Source organism: Staurois parvus, unplaced genomic scaffold (genome assembly GCF_062004578.1).
Source record: "Staurois parvus isolate SC_StPar_1 unplaced genomic scaffold, SC_StPar_1.0 ptg000346l, whole genome shotgun sequence".
NCBI lineage: Eukaryota > Metazoa > Chordata > Amphibia > Anura > Ranidae > Staurois > Staurois parvus.
The window spans coordinates 413,231-434,797 of record NW_028318142.1 but is presented as its reverse complement, the minus strand read 5'-3'; the positions used below and the strand labels follow the sequence as shown (position 1 = coordinate 434,797).

General features: G+C 41.0%; 1 protein-coding gene across 1 annotated transcript in view; it reads left to right on the top strand.

The window, feature by feature from the left end:
* Positions 1–21,567, top strand: part of GPR157 (G protein-coupled receptor 157) — a 55,166-nt gene that overhangs the window by 19,258 nt on the left and 14,341 nt on the right. The gene's annotated exons all lie outside the window — the stretch shown is intronic.

Genomic DNA, 21,567 nt, shown 5'->3' with positions numbered 1-21,567 from the left:
TCGTAGGTAATAGAGTTCAGCACTGAAGTATTGAGCTGTGCCTTGTGTCCCAAAAATGAGTGGAACAGTGTCACTTTTGTATACATTCAGTAAACAGACCTTTATTATGTAATTTGCGTAGATCTACATTTGTTGGTGTGTGTAATTTCACTCATTAGTTACAGTTTTTATTCAATTTACTTGTAAAACATTTTTTTAGAGCAATGAGATATTGCTTACAGTAAATCTGAAGAGATTCATGTGACTGGTTGGTCGATCGTTGGTGCTGCAGCTGCAAGTGGTTATGTACTCATGAGAAACAATTATATCTTTGATGTGAATAGTTTAAAAGTTCATTTAAAAAAAAAGGAACATTTGTATTGAGTTTAGGCGTTCTGTTTAAAAATATGCTAATATTGAACACAAATATGGAGGTGGATGAAACAATGGATAGTCAACATTGTATTTTTTTTTAATTCAGTTTGTTTTTTTTTAAGTTTTTATAACAAGTATATAAAAAGAGAACAAAACCTAAATTTAAACAAAAAAAAGAAAAAAAAAGGAAAAAAAAAAGTTTGACAAAGCAGTAACATCAGAAGTACATTTGATTCATTAGCTTTCCCAAAATATTCAAAAGATTTTCACAAATATTCAAATATATATTCAAATATATTCCAAAGCAACCAATACACTGTACTATTAGCAGTATATAAAGATTTTTTTCTAAGAGAAGCCAACCCATTCTCAAAAAAAAAAAAAAAAAAAGCTGGGAGAAGGCACTCCCACTGCTTATTATGAGCTTAAAGTGTTACCCTATATTCACTATTACCACTATATAGCATTCACTATATCTGGTCTCACACAGTACACAGAAATGGAATTGAAATTATTTTAGTAAATATAAACTGCTAAATACCTTTTCTCATCTGCAGTTAGATCAGTCTTGTGACTTCTATCAGTGTCTGGCTGAGCATTGGTTAAAGATTGTAGAAGGAGTTTTCATTCTCTCACTGCCCTATGAGATTGCATAAGCCCCTGACCCTTTGTCTGGACAGTGCTGATTGATTGGCCCTGTGCTGATCACATGCACTTTCCCAAGAAAAATAAAAACAGCAGTACACACCAAACTGAGCATTTGCACATCCCCGAGGATGTGTTCCATCAGGAGATGTAATGGGGAACGTGAAAGGAGGAGGATCAGAGAAGACAGGATCTAACATTTTTACACAATGCGGAGGATTAACCCCTTAGGTTCCACAGTGAGTATAATAAGCATGCTTTACTGCATACACAGACTGATTTTACTGCTGTGGGTTCAGTAACACTTTCAACTGAAATATGTTCAACATTGTATTAACATTTACTGTGTAACTATATATAGCTTACTTGCTGTTTCCATTTGCAATATAGTAAGAACCTAATACTTCAGATGTCTGATACAAGTTAGAGATTTATCATCACTGTGGTCATCACATCATATAGGGGAATCAAAACATCCACTTAAAAAAATAAGATTGGTTGCAGATGTTCTGGGTCATTTCCTGCAGTTGACTGTTGGAAATAAATTCCTTTGTTTCCTGTTCTGGTGACCAAACAGGGAGTGAGGAGATCTCCTTCATGGGAACACAGACAGGGTGAAAAACCTTTTTTGAAAGCATAGGCTGGAAGTACTGGATCCAAACACTATACCATCCATTCTCAACTACGGTTGCTAAGAGCTCCTTGAGCTGCGGCTAATTGGCCTCCCATATGATACCTTTTGGCAGAGACCACTGTAGCACACCAAGGACCCTGATACATTGGTTTTAGCATGGGCTCCTTGCAGCTTGAAATTAATTTCAGAGATTCCTCTGGGTGAAGAGGTTGAGAAAGGCTGCTCTATTATATCTTGCACTGAAAGATAAAATTTGTAATGGAGCATTCACATGTTAGAAATTTGAAGCTTCACCAGAAGTGCTTCAATGCTAAACATGAAGATTTCCAGTATATTCAGTGGTTCCTAAACAGGGGCGGACTGACAACTCATGGGGCCCCCGGGCAATAGGGGATCATGGGGCCCCTGTGTGCTTGCCCAAACTCAAAAAAGCCTATGAAAAAGGTACCAGGGGCATCTAATGGTGCCCCCTAATGACCCCGGGCCCTCGGGCAGTGCCCGAGTTTCCAAATGGTCAGTCCGCCCCTGTTCCTGAGCATAGTATCACTTGAATCTTGAAGCTCGTTGCTCAGAAAAAGTACATGAGCTTCTTTGGAGCAGAGTGATGTTTTGACCCCAATAGATCTCAATAGAAGCACCTGAAAAATGCATGACAACATGCATTCTCCTGCCTAGTAATTAGCTTTTCATTGGCTAAAAATAAAGAAAAAAAAGCTGAAGCCTAAGAAAAACAACCAAAGACACTTGGCTCAAATGGGAATAGGGTCGTAGAACCTGACAGAGGTTCTCATTCTTTTTCACTCTAGAATTAAAAAAAAATGTATTACTCCATTGAAAAGATTTTGATCGCTTTCTGTCTTGGCAACCACACAGGTAGTAAGGGGAAATGAAAGCCACAATAAAAACCCAACAGTAGTTCTTGCCGTACCGCACTTTATCCAATACTAAATAAAGAATAACTGCACCCAAAACATTTGTTAATAAAATATAAAGCAATACTTTTTATATGTTCTAATAGATTGATGGAAATTTATTTTCTTTCTAGTTCATTATTTTTGACAAATGCAAATAAAATACAAAACCACAATAGGTCAGAAGTATACAGGTAAAGATGGGTTATCCATACATTTCCAGTGGAGTACATATAAGGTATTATAATGTAGATCACAGAAGTATAGGAACATAATAGTCTGGTCTGCTATTACAAATGTGGATGGTAGGGGCAAAGAGCCCCCCAAAAAAATTAATTTTCTTTCAAGAGACAAAAGGTCTTTGGAGTGTGAGAGGAAACCAATGCAAACTCCATGCAGATAGTTTAAAGGATAAGTTCACCTTTTGTAACATGTTACATCCATATTCAGGGTGTAACATGTAATGAATATCCTTTTTTTCATCATATCCTCAGTTTGACTTGTCCGAAATTATGATTGGTTTGCTTTGTGCCAACAGTCCACTGTAAGAGGCAGACCAACAAAAAGAGCATCTTTAGTGCAAAGTCAGATGTGACTAAGTCTGCCTAGCAAAATGTATATTCAGTGCCAGTAAACATTTGAAGCCACTGAAGCCTAACTACTTGACATGAGACATGATGGCCAAAAGAGCGTAGAGAGCCTATAATTTACAAATATTGTAATGGCAACTTCTATATACACAGCAGCAAATAAGCAATTCCTCAGTGCAGTCACAGGTGTGATAGCGGGCAGCTGCATTATAAGACGTTCTGCAGACACCACCAGCAGAGACTGTACAACCAATTAAAGGGCTGCTCCATGCACCAAATAATGGTCACTGTTCTGCTAATGCTAACTGGGAACATTGCAGCAGACTTAAAGTACTTTTCCTCTAAACTAGTTTATATACTACCACTTCTGTTCCTGTCTCCTAAGTAGGCTCTTAGCAAGTTGTTAGAAGCTGTAGTCACTGTCTGGCCTCCAGACAGGGCGAGTTATGAACATACAAGTATTAGATTTATTAAACCGTAAACCAGCTTTAAAAAGCCCCCACTGGCCTTTGTAGCTGTTGGCACTGTGGAGCAATTCATCCTCAAAATGCCAGTGAAGGTTCTCATTTATCCATGGCTATAGTAATAGTTAATCGCATTCAATTTTACTTGTTCTGTAATGTTGGGGGCATAGTTTCTCCAAGTCACTTCTTCAGTTTTATTGAGTGTCAGGGAAGATACCCCAGTATTTCTGTCCACACAAGTAGGATAGACACTGTGATGGGAGTCACTTTGGGTGGGGGGCCCACGGAACCCAGCTCACTTTGGAGAGGTGGGGAGACCCCTGTTTCAGCTCCCCATATCCCTATTATGTGTAAGTCACCCTGTGCCTGTTAGGGGTACAGGGTGATCTGTCCTAATATTGGGATGGGGGGTTGTTGATTGTTTAATGCCATGTGGTTGCATCCCATTGTTCTATTGTGTGTCTTGCTTGGGAGCAAACTATTATGGGATGTATGTGTTTGTGTATTGGCTTGGTGGGGGGGAGGGGGTGTTTCCGGAAGCCCTCCCTCCTGATGGGACTGTCTGTTGGTGTGTCTCTTGTTACTAAAGGTAGATTGCCCCGCCCTGTGTCATTATGCAGGGAGGGGGGGGTTGTTCCTTTTGAATGTATATATCTTGTATCTGTGTTTAAAATAAAGTGGTCTATGTCCTGGTTTACTTCAAGATCAGTGTTGTCTAGTCTTGTATGGTCTGCTGTGGTCAGTGTTCGGACAGGGAAGCGGTATCCTAACGGACGTACCCAAGTGCAGTCTGGGGATGGTTCTGTTACAGACACCTTAATCCAATCACCATGGAATGTGTAGATGCTGATTGTCCAAGAACAGGATGATGGTAGGTGTGAAAGTTCCACTTTTATCTAGTTATATAATCCCATTCTCAGTGTCAGAAAGTATTCATGAGTGTTAATTCCCTGATTTACATGGATAAAGGTGTGAATTGTGGTAAAATCACAGTACTAAAGATGTTAAAATGGCATTATATGTGCAACTTGGATCTGAAAGGAAAAAAACTTTTACAATCACTTTTAAAATTTCCATCTTTAAAAACTAACAAAAAAAACAGACAATGGCATAATGTGCTAATATGCATTACATAGTAGCACATTATGTGTAACTTAGGGCTCATGTACAATGCAGCTCCTAAACTGACGTTCAGGAGCTGGTCAGCGTTTTTTTTCAGCAGGCCCTGAACTCTCCCTAATGTTTTCCTATCTGTCCATGCACACTATGTAATTTACAGTCATTCACAGGCAGTTGAGTTTACAGTTGTTTGCACCAAACTTGCGTTCAGGAGTAGATTTTACTGGCGTTTCAAATGCTTGTAAACGCAGTTAACCGCATTTATAAGCATTTGCATTTAGAAGCATTTTTTAACTGTTCCATGTCCAGAGCCCTTTTTTCATCATGCATGCAAAGTGTTTTCCATGTATTCAAATGGACCTAGTACACCAGCGCAGTCAATTCCAGGTTTCGCGTGAAGGAAAAAATGGTAGAACGTGCCGCATTATGCTCATGATGGGATCCATAATGAATACAACCAGAAAAGACAAGCAATCTCAACACATACTGCTCTCTCTGCTGCTTCTCTCTCTATTCCTCTCAAATTTTTTTACTGTTTTCAGTGCATTCTGGGCATTTGGGAAGGTCTCCTGAGGTTATCTTTTAAAAATGCTTCTAAATGCAAACGCACATAAATGTGGTATGCAAACGCGGCAAAAATGACGGTTTTTAACCTACGTTTTCCAGCAGTCAGTTTCCATTGTTCAGAAGAGTTTTCCAACCACCCCGTGTACAGGAGCCCTTACCATTAAACAAAGCCTTCCAGCGGCGAGCTGTCACTGCTAGCAGGCTCCGGCGGCTTAACCTCCCTGGAGGTATTCCCGAGTGTAGCTCGGGGTAAAGTTTCAGTACCGAAAGCGGTAACCCCGAGCTACACTCGGGCTTACCATGCAGCGCTGCTCCGGCATCTGTTCTTCACTTACCTTGTCCTGCGCTCCCGCGATGTCCCTCCTGCGGTGTCCCCGGCAATGTAATCCGGTGGATGCCGGCATCTGTCATCTAGGTTCCGTCCCCTGCAAGCGTCGGGACGTACGGGGGACGGAACGGCGGGAAATTTGAAAATGACCAAAAGTGACATTCACTCAATACACTAAAATCACAAAGTAAAACATTACTGTATCAAACCATTTCACATACATTTTGCCCCGAGTGCTTTGTCCTGTGCCCTGCCTGCATTTGTACCGTTCTTTCTGCCTGGAAACTGAGAAACGTCCATGGCGTCCAAAAAGCGTCCCTTTAGGTCAAAAGTGGTTTTAGACCAACTAGAGAACAGCGATAGTAAATTAGAACCACTTGCAGAATTGAGTGAATGATTTGTGGGGAGATTCGTCATCGGACACTGAAAACGATTTTGCGACTTTGCTCAGTGATGTGCAAACTTGGCGCTATATTTAAAATTTCAGTGTTTTTGGTTTGATTATATTATTGAATTAAATTTATTATTATTATATTATTATTTTTTATGATTATTTATTAAATTATAATTTATTGTTTCATGTTTCAAATTTTATCATACCCGGGATGTTTACTAGACTCTTGTTCGGACAGATTTCAGTGAGTTATTCCTAAAAATTACAGGCCTACAATAAAAAAAACTATATATTTCCATGCAAAAAAATGTACCGCTTTGAGCACAGAAATATGGACATAATCAGACCGCTAGGGAGGTTAAATGACCAAGCCACGATGACGTCACTCCCACGCATGCACGCTGGAGTCACTTTTTACAGCACACAGCTCTGAAGGAATGGCACGGGCATGCCGTTTCTACAGAGCACATGCGTCGGTACTCCTTTAGTAAATATCTCCTAAACGGTGCACTTTTAGGAGATATTTACAGTACCTACAGGTGAGCCTTATTATAGGCTTACCTGTAGTTACAAGTGAGAAAACTGACTTTACTACCAGTTTAACACTCCATATGTATGAACCCTTATGGGGTATTATGGGGACCAGCACTGCAGACTGTGTACAGTGTATATTCTCTATTAACCACACTCCTTTAAGCCATCCCATATGTTCAGTGCAATTTCAGCGTGCCTGTTTTTGTGTCTGAGTGCTGCATATCTCCTCCTCATTGTGTCCCTCATTCTTAAGGTAGAAAGTTGAGGTATGCACTAAGCCGCTGTTGTAAAGTACTGAAATACAATGATGTAGCTCTGTCTCGTCCCATCTGAAGATGACTCTTGACTGCCATGTTGTGTAGTACTCCGTGTGAAGTGCATGTAACTCATGCATGACAGTGATTGCACAGTGTACTCAGCACACACAGCCATTCTACAGTGTTTTGAAACTGGAAATTCATGAAGGATCTCTTTATTATAGCGGAACCACAAAACAACAAATAGAGGCTTTGAATGCCATGGGGAAGCACGCAAGTAGATGGTAAACAACCACTGGAAATATGTCTCTCATGATTGCTAGGCCTGCAGGCACAAAAAACTTCTTCAAATTCCATTGATCCATTATAAACATAAGCACAATATAAACTACATAGAAAATGTAATATTCATTAAAGCTAAACCCCACTTGAATAGAAAAATATTATGGACTGCGCCACAGGCAAAATAGTGCTAAAAAATCGAATTACTCCCGGCAACTGCTATTCTAAATGTTGTAACCATCACCAATCAAGACTGATAAAATATAGAACAGTGCATGCCTGCACTAAACCCACAAAACTACAATATATGTTACTCCATATGGAAGTGCAATGTGCAGAACCCCAATCTGTATATCTGCATACAATACTCTCGGGAAATCGCTTTAAACATGCAAAAAATCAATATGCAAATTATATATGACATCCCTATACAATAACGAAAGTGTAATCTACTCAAGTGCTATGCAGTACAATAAATAATCAGCATTCACTAATATTCATATAAAGGGCAGGGGGTCATCAGATACCCTCATTTACATCCTTATAAGGTGCATATAAACAAAGTGCAAAATATATATAACATCCCCTTAAAAAAAAATAAATGTGCAATCTACTGGAATTAGAGCCTCATTTGCTCAAAGTGCACAAGACGCTGTGCAAATAACCATATATAAACTTATAAAAATATCATATAACTCTGATATAGTTCCTTATTGATTGTAGTGTCCGTACAACATGTAAAAGAGTCCACCAGTGCAAAATGAAATTCTGGATCTACTCTTAACACCCCCACAGTGCTTTTCTACCACCAAATTAAACTCACCAGAGTGATATGCTGGTCAAATCATAAAACAGGAAAACCGCATGTTGCTCTGGGAGTAATGCTCTGCAGTTCCGTGGTCTTATTGTCTCAGGCTTCTCGGAACAGCACACTCATATATCTCATTTGGTCAAAATGAAAAGAAGAGGGGAGCTTCCATAGCTTAAAGCTATCAGGCTAGTTTATTATGTAAGGTTTCATAAAAACACTCATAGTCAAGTGTTGCCACTGACACAAGTATGAAGGCATAAACATGTACCAAGTTGTCCCTGGCCACGACCGCAAGAACTACTGCCCTACGTGGTGACGTCACCTCCAAAACCCCACCCTACGCATTTTGTCACTTGACATCCTCATAAGGACATAAGTGAGGTTATTTGAGGACCCTCTGCACTTTATGTGAATATTAGTGAATGTTGATCATTTATTGCACTTTCGTGAGTAGATTCCACTTAGCTTTCATTATTGTATGGGGGTGTCATATATAATTTGCATATTGAGTATATAAATACAGACCTCTGAAGGGCGAATCCTTTGTAAGGGGCTTTGCTACACTAGTGTTTCTGTCCTCCAGGAGAGGTGGTGGTTTATACTTGCACCCTCCCTGTTTGTGTTAGGGTGCTAAGTGCAGCTGTGACCTTTTTTTTTTTTTTCTTTTTTTACCGGATGTCTGTACATCTGAAAGACTGGCTGCACGTGGACCTTCAAATGAAACCTGCTACCTCAAACTCAGTGCCAGCCTGCAACCATTTGTTTTTTGCTTTCCACTTTTCTGGCTGGTCCTTTATTCTCTATGCTGCGTTGTCCTACTAGTTCCCTTGTAGTGGCTTCCCAGAAGGAAAGATGGAGAAGTGAAGATTAATTCTTCTGGTAGCTCAGTGGAAAAGGAGGGAAGCTTTGGAAGAATCGATGGAGGACTTGCACCCTTCCAGGCATTTATTTTCCTTGGAGGAAATGTAAGATTTTTTACACAGAACAAATTTATGATCCAACCAATTTTTTCTTCTACCAGTGTCTTAAGGATTTGATCCTATAATAAAAGGATCCAGAAAGGAAGGTAGTTGTCAGATCATGGAAGAGGAAGTTTCCATTCAGTGCTGGTGATGAGGAGAGGTGTTTTGTTTTTCATGTCTAAACTGGATGCAGCACTATCCCAGGTTTCTAAAACTGCTGAACTTTCATTCAGTGCGGGTAACATTAAGCATCAGATGGACAGGGAATGCTGAGGCCTTAATGAGGAGAACTTTGGAGGCCAATTCTTGGGCTATGATTCCAATCTTAGAATCCACTTGTGTGGCCAGGAATATGGACTGTTGGATTGAGTGGATCTCTCAGCTTTAGTAGCCAAACAGGTTATAGATCCTTTGTCAGGTGTAGGTATAGCAGTTGCCTATCTGGCAGATGCAGTAGTGGAGACAGTGAAAGCTTCTGTTAGATCATCGGCTTTGATTAACTCCGCCAGGAGAGCCATTTGTCTGAGATCTTGGAACGGAGATGTGCCTTCAAAATCTACTGTGTGTGTGTGTGTGTGTGTCAGTCATTCGGTTTGAAGAAAATTTCCTTGTCAGGTCTAGATTATGTTGTTTCCAGTTCAGCGTAAAAGGGCAAACATATTCTGAAATAGAAGAGTGCGCAATTGGAGGTTTTCTTGAGGCTAACAATTTCTCAGCGATCAAGCTGGCAAAACCCACAAGCCAAACAAAAAGTGGTCCTCCAGGAAAACGAATACAAAGGGTGGATGCCTCCTAATTCCTCCTGAATCTGTCAGCAGGTGTCCAAATTATGCCAAAGGTACAGTAGGGTAAGGCTGTCCTGATTCCATCCTTGTTGGGAAGTGTTTTGGGCCCTATTATATCCAATAAAGATCATGGATGCAAGTGCTTTGGGAGCTTATCTACATAATTCAAAGCCCAAGGGATATGGTCCCGGGAGTTAGCTCATGCCTTCTGAAACCTAGGGAAGCTCAGAGCAGTAAAGCAAACCCTGCTAGCTTTTAACTCAACGAGGGGTCCGGAGGTAACTATTTGCTCCAACAATCCTACCATGGTGGCTTACCTGAATCATCAAGTACCAGATCCTCCTCCTTTTGCCAATTTAGGACCTTCTGTTTTGGAACAGAACATAACCTCTACCTCTGCAATCCACGTAAGTCAGGCATTAGACTTTTAAGAGTCCTAGAAAACATTGTAACCAAAAATCTTGTTGCAGTGGATGCCTCCAATTTGACTTGAGGAGCAGTGCATTGGGTTTTTGTTTTTTTTAGAAAAGCAGAGAGCTAGTCACAGAAAACTGAAAATTAGATTATTGATGAAGTTGTATACCTGCACACCAGGTTTTCATTTGCAAATGAAGCAACATTTTGATTTTTAGGGCAGTTTTAAAAGCAAGAATGAAGTACATAATAAATATGCAATGTAATTCTGGTTAAGTGTCCATGCATACATAGACTTTTGGAAACTTTTAGTGGCCGGGGCTTTTAGAGGCAGAAAAAAAAAACCGCTGCCAGGGAGTCCAGGAGCAGCAGCGTTTGGGCAGAAAAAAACATTTGACGCTACTCAACATGCCTAAACGCTAGACTCGTATGGCTTTTGAGCATTAATTAATTTCATTGGCTAGAATAAATTATTTATTCTGGCCAAATAAATTAACGCCCAAGAGCTTGACGCCTGTAAAAGCTTGTAATAGCTTTAGACACCTTTTACAAGCAGTCATTTTTTCTGCAAAAAATGCTGCTGGCTTCTAGGAGAGTTAAATAAAAATCCTGTGTGCATAAGGCATTAAAGAACTGGAATAGTAATGTCAAGTTGGAATACACTTAATGGCAAGTTAAAGCGTATGTCCAAGCACACAAATTTACCTTCTGTAGTGAAAAACTGCTTTTATTACTCACTGTGTGTTGTCACCAGACTTCTTACTTGCAGAGGCAGCTACTTGGAGGACAGTCTCTACTGATGTAGGCATGCCTCCAGCACTACAGTATATCCCCAAAAAGAGCCCTGCATGCAGTGTGACGTTGGAATTCTAGAGTCCATTTAGCAGAGCTGACAACCCTGGTTCTGATTTTTATGCAGAAAAGGTACTGTTGTCATTTCTAAGCAGTTGGAAGCACACTGGAATTTTGGCAGATCAACATTTTTTTTTTCTTTTTCTACTTGCAGTGTTTTTTAAAGGATAAAATAGGGGACCTATTGGAGAGCTGTACCTACTTGAACATAAACCAGTTCTGGCAGTTATGCGGTTTGTTTTGCAACACAGAAAAATACATTTCTTACAGAACAACCAGTGCCTTAGTGTTGCTTTGTATACCTTTTGTATTAGAAGTAACAAAACTGTCAACCTTAATAGAGAAGACTAGTGAGAAGACTGCCTGTAGGCTTTAAACTTTTACCTAGTACATATGTGTAAAGTACATAAGACAGAAAGTGCTCTTTTCAGTCATGTCAGGTAAAAAGTTCAAGTTTTGTTTGTATGCCCCCAACATTTTTATATTGGTCCCCCACATCCCAAACATAATAGTACAAAAAAGTCCTAAACTTTGCAGCAATATATCCACATTAGCTACTGATTACTCCTGAGGGCTGCCTTCCTGATCACTGACAATAAATTAACTTCTTAAAATTCGCTCTGGTGCTTAAAACTGAACTCCAAGAATTATCCACATCTTTCATCGCCCCTCCAGATATCTTCTATCTGTTCACTTATATACATCTACAGTATATTACCAAAAGTATTGGGACACCCTTCCAAATCATTGGATTTAGGTGTATAAAATCAAGCACCTAGGCATGCAGACTGCTTCTACAAATATTTGTGAAAGAATGAGTTGCTCTCAGGAGGAAAAAGATCCTTCTTGAATACATCCTCTTCAAGGAAAGCATGGGAGTCCATGACCTTTCTAGTAGGGTTATCTGTATATTTCAGGAAGAAAGGGGCGGTGCCCTCTAAGTGCAGTATAAAAGCTTTTTATTGAATAAAAAAATGTAGTAATACAGGCCACTCACAAAGCACAAGTAGGTTTGCGCTTGTAAATTAATAAGCATCTGCTGTAGTGAAGGAGTGTGAAGCCTCTGGATGGATGGTGGTCACTGGCATCTGGCGGTGGTGCTGGTGGCTTCCAGCATGTCGTCCTAGTTCCGGGATTCCCTTGGTTAAGGCATTGCTTCTGGTCACGTGATAGCAGGGGATGGCGCGCATTTAGATCATGCATGCTCCCTCATCAGGCAATAAGGACACCATCTTGATGTAGGGCATTTATACTCCCAGCAAGAGGAGTAAGGGTACTCCTCCAACAGGCAGACACAGCTTGAGGAGTAAATGACCCACAGCAAGAGGGCTATCATTAAGCGCAAGTGTGGACAATTAAGGGATTAAAAAGGTGATAAAATGTAATAAAAATAAGTAAGAGAAAAGATGTATATCGCAAGTGTTAAAGCATGTAAATTACCTTTAGCACTATGTCCATGTGTGAGAACTAATACATATGAAAACTACAATAAGGGTTCATAGTGTTATACAGAGTGCAAGAAATTATTGAAAATTTATGTAAAACCGATAATTGAATACTGAAATACATATGTATTAGTTCTCACACATAGATATAGTGATAAACGATGGAGATATATATATATATATATATATATATATATATAATACAGGTGAAATGCGAAAAATTTGAATGTCGTACAAAAGTTCAATTATTTTAGTAATGCAACTTAAAAGGTGAAACTAATATATGAGATAGGCTCATTACATGCAAAGCAAGATAGTTCAAGCCGTGATTTGTCATAATTGTGATGATTACGGCTTACAGCTCATGAAAACCCCAAATCCACAATCTCAGAACATTAGAATATTGTGAAAAGGTGCAATATTCTCGGCTCAAAGTGTCCCACTCTAATCAGCTAATTAAGCCAGAATACCGGCAAAGGGTTCCTGAGCCTTTAAATGGTCTCTCAGTCTGGTTCAGTAGGAATCACAATCATGGGAAAGACTGCTGACCTGACAGTTGTGCAGAAAACCATCATTAAAACCCTCCATAAGGAGGGAAAGCCTCAAAAGGTAATTGCAAAAGAAGTTGGATGTTCCCAAAGTGCTGTATCAAAGCACATTAATAGACAGTTATGTGGAAGGGAAAAGTGTGGAAGAAAAAGGTGCACAAGCAGCAGGGATGACTGCAGCCTGGAGAGGATTGTCAGGAAAAGGTCATTCAAAAGTGTTGGACTTTCACAAGGAGTGGACTGAGGCTGGACATGGGCTTCAAATGTCGTATTCCTCTTGTAAAGCCGCTCCTGAACAACAAACAATGTCAGAAGCGTCTTACCTGGGCTAAAGAAAAACAGACCTGGTCTGCTGCTCAGTGGTCCAAAGTCCTCTTTTCTGATGAGAGCAACTCTTGCATCTCATTTGAAAACCAAGGACCCAGAGTATGGAGGAAGAATGGAGAGGCACACACTGCAAGATGCTTGAAGTCCAGTGTGAAGTTTCCACAGTCTGTGTTGATTTGGGGAGCCATGTCGTCTGCTGGTGTTGGTCCACTGTGCTTCATTAAGTTCAGGGTCAACACAGCCGTCTACCAGGAGATTTTGGAGCACTTCATGCTTCCTTCCGCAGACAAGCTTTATGGGGATGCTGACTTCATTTTCCAGCAGGACTTGGCACCTGCCCACACTGCCAAAAGCACAAAAACCTGGTTCAATGACCATGGAATTACTGTGCTTGAATGGCCAGCTAACTCGCCTGACCTGAACCCCATAGAGAATCTATGGGGCATTGCCAAGAGAAAGATGAGAGACATGAGACTGAACAATGCAGAAGAGCTGAAGGCCGCTATTGAAGCATCCTGGTCTTCCATAACACCTCAGCAGTGCCACAGGCTGATAGCTTCCATGCCACGCCGCATTGAGGCAGTAATAGCTGCAAAAGGGGCCCAAACCAAGTACTGAGTACATATGCATGCTTATACTTTTCAGAGGTCCAATATTGTTCTATGTACAATCCTTGTTTTATTGATTGCATGTAATATTCTAAATTTCTGAGACTGGATTTGTGGTTTTCATGAACTGTAAGCCATAATCATCACAATTATGACAAATCACAGCTTGAACTATCTTGCTTTGCATGTAATGAGTCTATCTCATATATTAGTTTCACCTTTTAAGTTGCATTACTGAAATAAATGAACTTTTGCACGATATTCTAATTTTTCGAGTTTCACCTGTATATAAATAATGTTTGGGGGTTATAAGTAATTTTCTAGCAAAAAATACTGATGTAAACAACAAAGTGCAAAAAAAATGCTTGGCCTTCAAGTGATTACTGGCTATTTCACAATTTTCTTATACTTTCCTATATTTTCAGATGACTGATCTGCAGAGGCTAGCTTGTTGCTTTATAGCCTAGCATGACATTAGGTGGAAGACCAGGTGGGGATTATTCTGAGGGAATTTGGATGTCCTTGTTATTAGATTTTATAGTTTCCATAATTTGTTTGCATGGTTTGTAGTAATAGTTTGACCAGATTACAGATTACACAGCTCAGGATTGATTGAAACTCTATGCCCCTTTATCCCATGAAAGGAGCTGATTACAGACCTATTAGTGTTCGTTCTTCAGTTTCCAAATGAGAAATAATGTCTTATTGTTCTTCCACTAGACTGCTGAAAGCTGAAATTGAAATGTTTTGAATAACTATTTTAAATTCCAACTGAACTTTTAGTGTAAATCCGCTAAGGACATTCCAGGTACATCAAAAGAAAAGGTGTACAAAGTCTTAGGTATCATGTATACACGGCGTTTGGAAAACTCTTCTGAACGATGGAAACAGACTGCTGGAAAACGTAGGTTAAGAAAACGTCAATTTGACTGCATTTGCATACCGCGTTTATGTGCGTTTGCGTTCAGAAGCATTTTTAAAAGATAACCTCAGGAGACCCTCCCAAATGCCCAGAATGCACTGAAAAATAGTAAATAATTAACTATTTTAGGACCTTTTGATAGAAATAGAACAGAAGCAGAGAGAGCAGTATGTGTTGAGATGACCTGTCTTTTCTGGTTGTATTCACTATGGATCCCATCATGAGCAGAATGCGGCACGTTCTACCATTTTTTTCCTTCACACGAAACCTGCAACTGACTGCGCTGGTGTACTGGGTCCATTTGAATACATGTAAAATGCTGTGCATGCATTTCTGATGATGAAAAAAGGCTCTGGACAGCATCTGGACATAGAACAGTTAAAAAACTCTTCCAAAATCAAACGCTTATAAACGATGTTGTCCGTATTTACAAGCGTTTGGCATTTGAAATGCCGGTAAAATCTACTGAACGCAATTTTGGTGCGTTCAAAATAATGATACTGAACTCAACTGCCTGTAAACAACTGTGTACATGGACACATAGGAAAACATTAGGGAGAGTTCAGGGGCTGCTGAAAAGAAACGCTGAACAGCTCCTGAACGTCAGTTTATCAGCTGCAGTGTACATGAGCCCTTACAGTTCTTTTCTTTAGAAAGCAGCCACTGTCCGAGTTGAAAATCCTCTCCCCTGCCATCATGCTGCAAAGAAGAACCTTTGCTCTCTGTGTGGAAGCAGTAGTCTCTCTGCAGATGTTGCTATGTCAGACCTATAACTCTGCAGTCAGCAAGGCTCATGCTTGTCTGCTGATTGGAGAGCTCTAGGTCTTTGTAGCTGTTGGACATGAATGAATAGTTTATCTGTAAAATGTTATTATTTCTATGGATGAACTGCATGATGGTACAATGTTGGGATTCTTGCCTTATAATTTTGAGGATAACGGTTAATTTCCCACCAGAAACACTGCACTGCATGGAGTTGGGGGGGGGGGTTGAAAACATGAGCATTCGTGCACTACTTTTGGTGCGGTGTGATTTCAGCACATGTAAAATTAATGGGCTGAAATTGCACTGAACAGAACTGCATGTGATGAGCTACTTTGCCACATGTTGACAGCCCATTCAAATAAATAGGCTGCCCTATGCATGTGACTCAGAAAACATTCATATGCACGTTGTAATTTCACCCGTGTTTAGAGAATGCTAAGTGTGAATACAGGCTTAAAGTGGATCTAAACCCAAAAAAACAAAAATTTAATATCCTCATATTTAGTGGCTGCATTTGTTTTCTTTTTCAGGCTCTTTCCTCTTTATTTTCACCTGGTAATACTGAGATTAACACATTTCCTGTTCCTTCGTGTCAGTTCTAACTTCTCCATAGTAAGGAGCCATGGTTGTCACATAGGGGTTAATTTACAAAATCTGGTGCAGCTCTGCAAAGAAACCCAGGTTTTTTTTTTTTGTCAACGCTTATTTGAACAAGCTGAAGTTAGAAGCTGATTGGCTATTATTCACAGCTGCTCCAGATTTTGCACTCTCCAGTTTTAGTAAATCAACCCCATAGGCTCGGCTTCAGATTTCCCCTTATATATCTCCATTACATGGTGAATTGATTGGACTTGCAGTTTATAAGGGCTCGTTCACACTTGACTGTTATACCAACGCTTGCCAAACGCCCCTATAGCATTAAAAACGCCCCACAAATGCTTAGAATGAAGTTTGAATGGTGTTACCGCTCCGCGAACGCCCCGCAACTGTGTCGCAACCGTGCCGCAAACACCGGCCGGGCGTTTGCGGAGCGGCACCATAGACAAGAATAGGAGGCTTCAACGCCCCCCGACTCGTCCAGAGGCGTACATTTTGCCACGCCGCAACGCTTGCGCTCCCGTTAGAACAGCACCATGTACTTCAGTGTGCATAATTGCCAGAGGCGTTTGGGAAGCTGTAAAAACACTTCCCAAACGCCTCTCTGCCGCCTGCACACAACGCTAGTGTGAACGTAGCCTAAAAGAGAGAGATAGCTTTGTGCCTTCTTTCCTGCAGTACACTGCATTTGTAGCAAGACACGCAAGTATTTTCTGTATCTGCTAAAAATGTTTACAGCCTGAAAAAAGAAAACAAATGCAGCGATCACATCAAAGGACTGATAAACTACAATAAATTACATTTTTCTTTTTGAGTTTATATACACTTTCATGCTAATGAAAAAAAATGGCTTCAACCTCTGTCTGGGCCAGAGGTGTATGAATCATGAAAGCGACTGAACAGAATCGCAAATATTTTCCCACGTAGAAAGGCAAAAAAATGCTGAATGTCAAACGACCTGTAAGATTTTTTTTTTCTACACTTGTCTTTTGTCTTTGAGATTGGGGTCAGCGTTAGAGTTAGCAAGGTTAAAAGGAAACTCTGGTCCATTCTGTACAGCAGCGCTGGCTCTGTGTCCTGACATCAGGTGGTTTAAGAGCCGACACAAGGTTAATAGACTGTGTCACCAGACGCAATCTGAGATGCTTCGGCTGCTGAGATGAGGCTATTTATAGAGGATTGAAAACAGCAAGAATCCTAAATCTGCTGCTTATTCTCTTCTGTGTATTTCTATTTCATCATTCAGATCTCTATTTAGAAAAAAATATTTAGAAAGCAAATTACGAATTGGTCATGTTTTTAGTTAATGCTAGAATTAAAGAGCCGACTTTGGTTGTTACAGCTTTTATCTGTAACCTGTAAAAACCCAGCAGGGGTTCTAAAGCTGCCATACACTGTATAAACTTCGCTAAGTGGGCATCCCTCTCGGCCGCCTCCTTCTCTACATCTTTTGATTGAAAAATTGAAGGAGCCCTGCGGAAAATTGTCAGCGGGCTTCAATCAGCTGCAGTCGCTGTATGGGTATTGGAAAAAGAATAGTGCAGCGCTTAAAATAAATATCCCTGTGCCATAAACATAAAATGTACCTGTGAATAAACACCAATCATTATACTAGTGCAAAAAAGAAAAGGAAAGGGGACATAGAAACATAGAAAGATTATGGCAGAAAAAGACTGAGTGGTCCATCAAGTCTGCCCGTTCTTTGTGTGTGTGTTTTTTTGTTTTTTTTTTTTGCTTTTTCTTGGGGGGGGGGGGGGGGGGGGAGGTTGTTTTTTTTGTTTTTGTTTTTTTTTGTTTTTGCTTTTTTTGTTTTTTTTGTTTTTGTTTGGTTTTTTTTGTTTTTGTTTTTTGTTTTTTTTCTGTAACTTTTTGAGTATAGATCTATGCTTGTTCCAAGCATGTTTGAACCTATTTAGTGTTGACTGGCTCACTACCTCTGCTGGAGGTTCATTCCAAGCATCAACTACTCTCAGTAAAATAGTACTTTCTGAGATTAGTTTTGAACTTTCCTCCAGTTAGTTTAAGGTCATGTCCCCGTGTTCTTGATTTTGGTTTCGTGTTGAAAATACTGACCTCCTGAACCTTATTCACTCCCCTTGATGTTTTTTAAAGGTTTCAATCATGTCTCCCCTTTCCCTTCTTTCATCCAGACTGTACATGTTAAGTTCCTGAAGTCATTCTTGATATGTTTTATCCCCCAGACCTTTCACCATTTTTGTTACTTATCTCTTGCCCACCTGTGTGTCCCAAGTGCTCTCCTCAACATCCAGGCCTCTGGGTGTCAATCAGATATCCTCTCCCAGTTCTCCAGCACAGCTCCTTGGACTGTTATACGTGGGTGGACGTCTCTGATTTCATGTTTATCTCTCTGTGACGACGATGTCAGCTCAGGTACCACCTTTTCTACCTGCCACTGTTTGGGCCACTATAATTATCGCAACACTGTCCAGACAGTGGCATGGAGAAGAGGTGGCACCTGAGCTGGGGTCACCATCACAGAAAGATACGATGAGAGATTCTCATCATTTCCTGTTCTAGTCAACACTTTTTACCAGGACAGGAAGCGAGGAGAAATCTCTACTTTGCAGCACACTCAAAACCAAAAAAAGGTTTGGTTGGAGATGAACTTTGACTTTTAGTGTTCCTTTGAAATGATGTTTACACATGAAAAGATATACTGATAGGTGTTTTGAATTATTAGTATGCTCTTTTTTTCTTCATCTTTCTTCATCTTTTAAAGATTACATGTAAACTAAAATATCAATTGCCCTTCCTCAGTTATTTGCTTCATCATAATGTTAATAGTTATTGATTGTTTTTTTGTCTTTTATACTGTTTGGGAGTTTAGTACTGCTTGGACCTTGAAAAAGGGGGGACACCCGGAAATCTTGTCCTATAAATTTTGGTGTTAGTGCAAATAAAAAAAGTATCACTGACATTACTCATTTGTTTCTAATGCTAACCATGTACACTTCTTGCCAGCCCTGGGGACAACAGGACAGTTCTACAGCCTGTGAAATGACAGGTTGACACACCCTCTAGTGTGATTAAAGCAGAACTATACTTCATCTGAGCACCACGAACCAAAACACTATTTCATTCATTTTTGTAATATTCAAAGCAAATTCCCCCATCCATCCATGTCTCCATATTTTATTTTACTGAGAAGTCACTTGGAAAAACACCTCCCTTAGCATTTCTGGTCATGGCCATCTTGAATAAGGGCAAATGTTTCATGTAGCAATTACTTCCTGGAATTTATCTGACCTTGGCTCAGGCATGCAGACAGGAGGATGTGGTTAGCTGAGAAATCCCCTCCTCCCCTTCTTTGGAAGACTCCTGGGATGTATGACATGATTGAGTGTGGAAATCAGGAATTACTGAATTAAGGTACAAAAAAAAAAAGAAAAAAATGTAAAACAGTTAAATGATATACTTTCCTCTCTATTTACTAATGCTGGCAGCATAAGGATTAAAAATAGTCAATGTTGATTTAGAGAGTGAAGTTCTGCTTTGTACTGGGAGTCACATGACCGCTGAATAAAATTTATTTTCAACTGTTTAGGTATTTAGGAGACTTTTTTTTTTAGTTCATCAGTGAAGTGTCATGTGCATGGATTAACCATAACATATAAAGTCATGTATAACTCTGCCCCAAATTACAGCACCAATCTTGTCTCCAAATATCACCCAAACCGTACTCTCCGCTCCTCCCACGACCTCCTGCTCTAGCTCCCTTGTCTCCTTCTCCTATGCTCGTCTCCAGGACTTCTCCAGAACCTCCCCCATCCTCTGGAACTCTCTAGCCCAATCTATCAGACGATCGCCTACTCTGCCCACTTTTAGGCAATCTCTGAAAACCCATCTCTTCAGGGAAGCCTATCCTGCCCTCAGCTAATAATGGAATCTTCTATTCCTCCTACCAGTCCATCCCCCACAGTTATTACCTTTTGTAGCACCAGCCCCTTCCTCTTAGATTGTAAGCTCCAAGGAGCAGGGCCCTCCTAACCTTTGTATTGTTGCTGTATTGTCTCCCCTTATATCAGTGGTTCTCAACCTTTCTAACGCCGCGACCCCTTAATACAGTTCCTCATGTTGTGGTGACCCCCAACCATAAAATTATTTTCGTTGCTACTTCAGAACTGTAATTTTGCAGTGGGAGGAATAGTGCCCCATCATTGGTATCAGTGGGAGGACTAGCGCCCCATCATTGGTATCAGTGGGAGGAATAGTGTCCCATCGTTGGTATCAGTGGGAGGAATAGTGTCCCGCCATTGGTGTCAGTGGGAGGAATAGTGCCCCATCATTGGTATCAGTGGGAGGACTAGCGCCCCATCACTGATGTCAGTGGGAGGAATAGCGTCCCATCGTTGGTATCAGTGGGAGGAATAGTGCCCCATCGTTGGTGTCAGTGGGAGGAATAGTGCCCCATCATTGGTATCAGTGGGAGGAATAGTGCCCCATCATTGGTGTCAGTGGGAGGAATAGTGCCCCATCATTGGTGTCAGTGGGAGGAATAGTGTCCCATCATTGGTGTCAGTGGGAGGAATAGTGTCCCATCATTGGTGTCAGTGGGAGGAATAGTGTCCCATCATTGGTATCAGTGGGAGGAATAGTGTCCCATCATTGGTATCAGTGGGAGGAATAGTGTCCCATCATTGGTGTCAGTGGGAGGAATAGTGCCCCATCATTGGTGTCAGTGGGAGGAATAGTGCCCCATCATTGGTGTCAGTGGGAGGAATAGTGCCCCATCATTGGTGTCAGTGGGAGGAATAGTGCCCCATCATTGGTGTCAGTGGGAGGAATAGTGCCCCATCATTGGTGTCAGTGGGAGGAATAGTGCCCCATCATTGGTATCAGTGGGAGGAATAGTGCCTATCATTGGTGCCAGAGGGAGGAATAGTGCCCCATCGTTGGTGTCAGTGGGAGGAATAGTGCCCCATCGTTGGTGTCAGTGGGAGGAATAGTGCCCCATCATTGGTGTCAGTGGGAGGAATAGTGCCCCATCATTGGTGTCAGTGGGAGGAATAGTGCCCCATCATTGGTGTCAGTGGGAGGAATAGTGCCCCATCGTTGGTGTCAGTGGGAGGAATAGTGCCCCATCGTTGGTGTCAGTGGGAGGAATAGTGCCCCATTGTTGGTGTCAGTGGGGGGAGGAATAGTGCCTATCATTGGTGTCAGTGGGGGGAGGAATAGTGCCCCATCATTGGTGTCAGTGGGGGGAGGAATAGTGCCCCATCGTTGGTATTAGTGACACAAATGATGGGGCACTATTCCTCCCACTGACACCAATGATACTTACCTTGCTGACCCCTGCTCCAGCCTGGGCTCGCTCTCTCCCTCTCCCATCTACAGCCTGCAGAAGCAAAATTTGCACTTACCTGTCAGCTGTCTTCCTTCTCTGGCCTCTCTCCTCTTCACTCGGTCCTGCAGCTCCCTCGATCTTCTTCGA